General features: G+C 42.1%; 1 non-coding gene across 1 annotated transcript; it reads left to right on the plus strand.

Moving 5' to 3' along the window:
- The first annotated feature begins 5,647 nt into the window (after positions 1 to 5,647).
- On the plus strand, positions 5,648 to 5,719 carry TRNAD-GUC (transfer RNA aspartic acid (anticodon GUC)). The gene has a single exon. It is a non-coding gene; the product is annotated as a tRNA-Asp (tRNA).
- Positions 5,720 to 5,987: the final 268 nt, after the last annotated feature.

Genomic DNA, 5,987 nt, shown 5'->3' on the forward strand with positions numbered 1-5,987 from the left:
GCTAGACAGACTTCATCGTGCTACAGCTTGTACCGTATTAGTTAGGTTACTCAAGCTACTCGTATTGTTTTCTAGTTTTAGTAAGAAGTTAGTTTAGTTTAGTGTGGCCGATGTGAAGTCATGATACTCTGCAAGCTGGCACTTCAAAGAACATAATAGAAGAGGGCTCAGCTTATATCATGAATGAAAGGGAGATGAAAAATGTAAACTATACTCTATGTAAGGAAACTGAAGATCAATGAGTTCTATGGTTGCAAGACTTGCTAACTGAAAATGGGAAATTGGACAATGCAAAATGTAATGGAATATGAAAATGCAAATGTTATGCAGAATATTGTTTTCCTTTTCTCATTCCTTGATTTTATGCACGCCACTGAAAAAATAGGGAACTGCAGCAGGATGCTGACGAATAATGTGTGACCTGCATGGCATGTATGTGTTGGATGTGTGTTTTCACACCAGTTTGTCGAAGATCTACTGATATAACGATGAGGAAAAATGTTGAAATGGCAACAGAAAATAAATATATAAAATGTGTGTGAGATAAAAGTCCCTGACAAGTGATGGGTGTATCCTAATGTTTTCAAGTTAAGTATATTCTTGTCTTATATAATTAAACTGGCTGATAACTTAGTCTCTGTGGCAGCACATGAAGTGATACTGGCATTAAGTGCATTATTTCTGTATGATGGGGTTTAATTTTCCCCTCGGTAAATAACATATTTATTTCTCGCTTCCAGTGGTAATAAAGGTTGTGAATGGAGAAACTAAAACATCCCTTTTGCTGACACAATACTGTCTCGATCCCAATACCCAACACTTCTGTTGCAGGCAGCTTCATATCCTTCTAAGTCATTACAGGGAAACTGAGAGTTAGTTATACACTGAGCCAGGATTTTTTCTTCCTATTCATGATCAGTTAATTCATGACACTTAGTATCACTGAATGTGAGGGAATCAACTTTAGCAGAAAGTTAACAACGCTAATTTATCTCAGCATCACAGTTACGTTCCCGAGTCGTGGACATCCAGTGGCCGTAGTGGTTCTGAACCTCTACACTTTTTTGTTGGAGGATTCGCAGGGAGCAAGTCTTGACTATCGATATAAAAGGAGCAGAAAGTAATTCTTGACCGCCAATTTAAATGCAGTTTCCTTATTGCTTTAATGTACAAAGGCAAAAGTCGTGTCTGGAAATTGGGTGGATTATCTGCTGAAAGACTAAAGTATTGGTGAGCTCTTCTTAGTGTCATATGGACAGTTGACAGCACTGACATGAGTTGCTATTTGCTCCATGTGACGAGCCTGTGGATTGCAATCATATTTTTGGTAACTAAACGAACCCAATCTACAGATTATATCTTTCTAACTGCTATTTTTATTTAATATATATGAAGAGCCTCTCATCTTTTCCTAAAGACAGCGTCATCAACGCTGCAATTCAGTTAGCTAAATAAGTGTCCGAGAGTCAGTTTTCCATCATTACCTCCGCCAACGAAGTTGCAGGAGGTTATGTATTCACCTATGTTTGTCTGTTGCTTTCCGGAATCGAAAGATTCGACAAGCATGTTGGTCAGTTCCGTATGTTTGTCTGTCTGTCCGTCTGTTTGTTTGTCTGCTCTATACATGTAACACTTTTGCACCAGTCGTTTTGTAACAAAAATCATAAGGTAGATATCCATAAACTCTGGAAGACTATTGTTTTTCATCAAAATTGGTCAAAGGCCCTGGACTGGGTGCAGGGTTGAAACCCCTCAATGGCCATGGGTCTGGAAATCATCGGGACCCATTGGCCGGCCCAGGCACTATTTTTTTTCAGATTTCGAAAATCGATTTTTTTTCAAACAAATTGAAGAGAAACGTCTGGCTCACCTGACAATGTAATTTTTAGCTTCCTAACCCCATCTTTGCTTCGGAATGAAGTGGGAAAATTTCGACAAATGACTTTCTACACGCTGGTGAAAACTAAGCCGACACAATCGGATCCGTCCGGCAAGTGGGGAAGAGGAGGCGGGGGGGGGGGACAAGGGAGGGGCAAGAGGGGAGGGAGGAAAAAGGAGAGGGAGGAAAGAGGGGAGGGGAGAAGAGTGGAAGGGGGAAGAGATGAAGGGGGAAGAGAGAGGATGAAGAGGCGGGGAAGAGGAGGGGTGATAAGGAGGAGGAAAGGGGAGGGAAGAGGAAAGGGGGACCCATTTGGCACGCGCCCTACCTAAGGCAGTTTAATCTGTTTGTTTGTATGTCCACACGATATCTTCAAAAGTTCTTAAGGAATTTCAACGAAAATTTGTGGATTGGTGGGCCATGGACCAAGAAAGAACTTATTAAATCTGGGGGCTGATCTATGTGTCGCGCACAATATCTCCAAACGTTCTCAATAAACTTCGCTGAAATTTTGTGGAAGGGTGGACCATAGGCAAAGAAAGAAGTTTATTAAATTTGGGTGCAGATCCGGTTCCGGATCCTATGTGTCTCGCAAAATATCTCCAAAAGTTCTCAATGAACTTCATTAAAATTTTGTGGGGGAGTTGGTCATGGGTCAAGGAACAATTGATTAAATTTGGGGGCGGATCTGGCTCCTATGTACTCTACACAATGTCTCCGCAGATCCAGATCCAGATCCTTTTTAACGGCACTTACATTAGCTAAGGTATGCGCTCTCTGATTACACTGCTGTTTTTTAGAGTGGCGAACTGAATGTTGGATTAAAACAAGGATGTGTCATGTCTACATGGTTGTTCAACCTGTATATGGATGGAGTTATAAATGAGATATAAGGTAGGGCAGCATATGCGGCCATAATGAGATATTGCAGCATGTGGAAACTTCCTGTTCTGTTGTTTGCAGTTGACACTGTATTGTTAAGTGAAGACGATGGAGAACTGCAAGGCTTGGTGAAAGAGTTTAGGAGAGCGTGTAAGAAGCGGAGTCTAAAGGTGAATGTAGGGAAGAGTAAAGTTGTTGTTTTCGAGAGAAATGAGATCACTGAATGCACAGTGAAGTTCGATGTGGAGGAAATTGAAAATGTGAGTGTATTTAAGCTCTTGGGTAGTGTGATGAATAAGGATCGAAGTTTAGAGGATGAAGTGCTTGAAAGGGTACAACAGGAAAGAAAGATTGCTGGTTCTTTGAAAGCAAAAATAAGAAGTAGGGAAGTGAACATGGAAGTAAAAAAGTCGTTTCATGATAGTAGGCTATCGCCATACTGGGTTTCTCAATTCATTCTGACTTGCCGTAAGTGCTTGGAAAAGATTAAAAGCATCTACTTGCCAGAGTGCCAGGGGGTTCTCTCACCCTTTTCAGGCCCACAGTGGGGGCGGAGGGATATTGGGTACAAGACTGTGACAATGTGAGATCCCTTTTACCGGGTCGTGGTGGAGTGGATTGCTGCCTGGCTCTCACGTCAGAGTCCCGGGTTCGATTCCCGGCATAGTGGTAATATATTGGATGGAGGATTATGATATATTTATCATGATTAGCATCATCTATATCAAACTCCATCACAGCATCTATGAAATTGAATCCAGAATACGACCTGGAGGGAGCAATTTAGCCCGGAACCGGTAATTACGAGAGGGAAATAAAGACAGCAGACGGTTATTAAGAGACGGAAACATAGAAGGTAAGCAGTAATTCAGTGAGTGGAACAAAGACAATGGAAGGATATTAAGCAGTGGGAGTAAAGACAACAGGTAGTGATAATACTATCAGACGGAAATGAAGAAACGGTGATTAAGTGACAAGAAGAATGAAACACAAACAAGACTATAAACAGACACCAGCTTAGGAGCTATTACTCGTAGTGATGAGATGGCTTCAGGGACAGGAACAAACAAAACAAGAGTAACTACAGGCTGCAAGGACTTGGCTGCCAAATCCTGCGCTAACTGGCAGGTGATTAACTTGCTATAGGGAAGAAAAGGTGACTTGAAGGTGTAAAATAAATGGTGTTGAGGAAGCGTTCTGGGCAGGGAGCAAGGTAGAAGAGAGCACTGAAAGTGAGGAATGAAAAGAGCGTGAGATAAAGGGTGGGGGGGGGAGGGAGAGAGAGAGATGAAAAAATTATTTGAGTTTGAAGTCAAGGATGAGGGTGAGAATGACTGCGTGAGAATCAAGTATGAAATGTGAGAGTGAGATGAGAGAAATGTGGAATGTCAGCTGAAGAATTTATCAAAGGGTGTGAGAGAGAAGTGTGAAGTGTGAGTTGTGAGAAGGGATAAAGAACAGTGGAGTGAGTATGGGGTTGAGAGTGAATGTGTGAAAATGAAGTGTGAAGTTTTAGTGTATGCATGTGGAAGACTGAGGTATGAGAGTTAAGTGAATAGTAGAATGTGACGGTGAGACTGAATGTGTGAAAATAAAGTATGAAGGGTGAAGGTAGTGAAGTGTAAGGGTAAGGGTGAATATGTGAAAATGAAGCTTGAAGTGTGAGTGAAGAGTGAGGAAATTTAGAGAATAGTGGAGTGTGAGGGTGAGTGAATGTGAGAAAATTAATTACGAAGTGTGAAAGTGAAGCATGAAGAAATAAAGGGTAGCAGAGTGTTGTAAGGGTGAAATCGCGAAAATAAAGCGTAAAGTGAGTGTAAGGGTGTGCAAGAGCGAAGTGCGAAGAGGTTTAAAGAATGGATTAGCGTGAGAGTGTGAGAATGAATGCGTTAAAATGAAGTGGGAGTGTAAGCATGCATGAGAGTGAGACGTGAAGAAGGAAGAGAGCGTGTGAGGGCTTTGTGTCGTGAGGAGCGATTAGAAGTGTGATAGGTGGTGATGTGAGGAAGTTGTATGTGTGTGTGTGGGGGGGGGGAGCGATGTGTCTTTGGTAATGTATGATGGTATTTTTGCAAACGTGATTGTACAAGATGTTTGATATGGTGAGACAGGTGTGCTTTCGTGGTGATATGAAGGGCGGTGATGGTATGAGGATTGTTTAGGATGGAGAGGCTTGTTTGGTAGAGGCGGAAGGACGTGTGTTGGTGAGTACGAGTGGGTTTGGGTGTGTGTTGGTGTGTGAGATGGGTATGGTACTGTGCTGATGGGTGATATATGTTAGAGGAATACGTTGGTATGTGGAGGGAGAGCGTGAGAGGTTGTGTGTGTTGGTAGGAGAATGGAGAGAGAGAGAGAGAGAGAGAGAGAGAGAGAGAGAGAGAGAGAGAGATTACTTGTTTTATTTGTATAGATGATTTTGCTAAAGCAAACACCAGACGATTATGGTAACCCCTCAGTCCGGCGACTTTCCATCTGTTTATTATTCCTATCTCTAGACGATTTTTGCCAACTTTCAGGAATCATATAGTAGTGAAGGAGTTAATAATGGCTTTATCTAACCGCTTCATTTCGAAAATTCTCTCCTGGTGTCTATAAAATATTCCAACGGTAGCGAGAATAAAAGCAATGAAGGAGTTAAGTCGCGATAACGTCTTCCACTCAGAGACAATCATGATCTTGCCAGTGCTGACCTCTGAGAACAACTTGAACTACTAGAAGGAAAAGTAGAAAAATATAATCGTACCTTTACAGTCATGACTGGTGAAAAGTGAATAGTGAACTAAATATTTGTGTCCTGTCTGCTAACGATATGAACAAAAATAAAAAAGCTTAAAACCTGAGATACATTAATAGGGTGTCTTAGTTTTCAGTCCAGGGGAAAAACAGTCCTCGGTAGTACAGTGGTAAGTATCCCCGCCTGTCACGCGGGAGAACGGGGTTCGATTCCCCGCCGGAGAGGATCACGTTTTGGTGCTGTCCAGTCTGCTGCTGCAGTCCACCGGGTTCACGTTCAGATAAACCTGGGGCTACAAGTACTTGTACAAAGTAGAAAGCACTGAGACCACACAATTTAGTGGGAAACGCTGATGGTAGTGGTGGTGATGATGATGTTGTGTACGAATAGATTGGTTGCCAAGGGAAGGTGAACGACGGTTTCACGTATGATACCTGTATGCTCAGAATATGCCATGTTTGTTTCCAGTGTTAGACAATAAGAGGAGAGCTT

Source organism: Coenobita brevimanus, chromosome 28, assembly GCF_032717465.1.
Source record: "Coenobita brevimanus isolate Jiangsu-jjx chromosome 28, ASM3271746v2, whole genome shotgun sequence".
In the NCBI taxonomy this organism is placed as follows: Eukaryota; Metazoa; Arthropoda; class Malacostraca; order Decapoda; family Coenobitidae; genus Coenobita; species Coenobita brevimanus.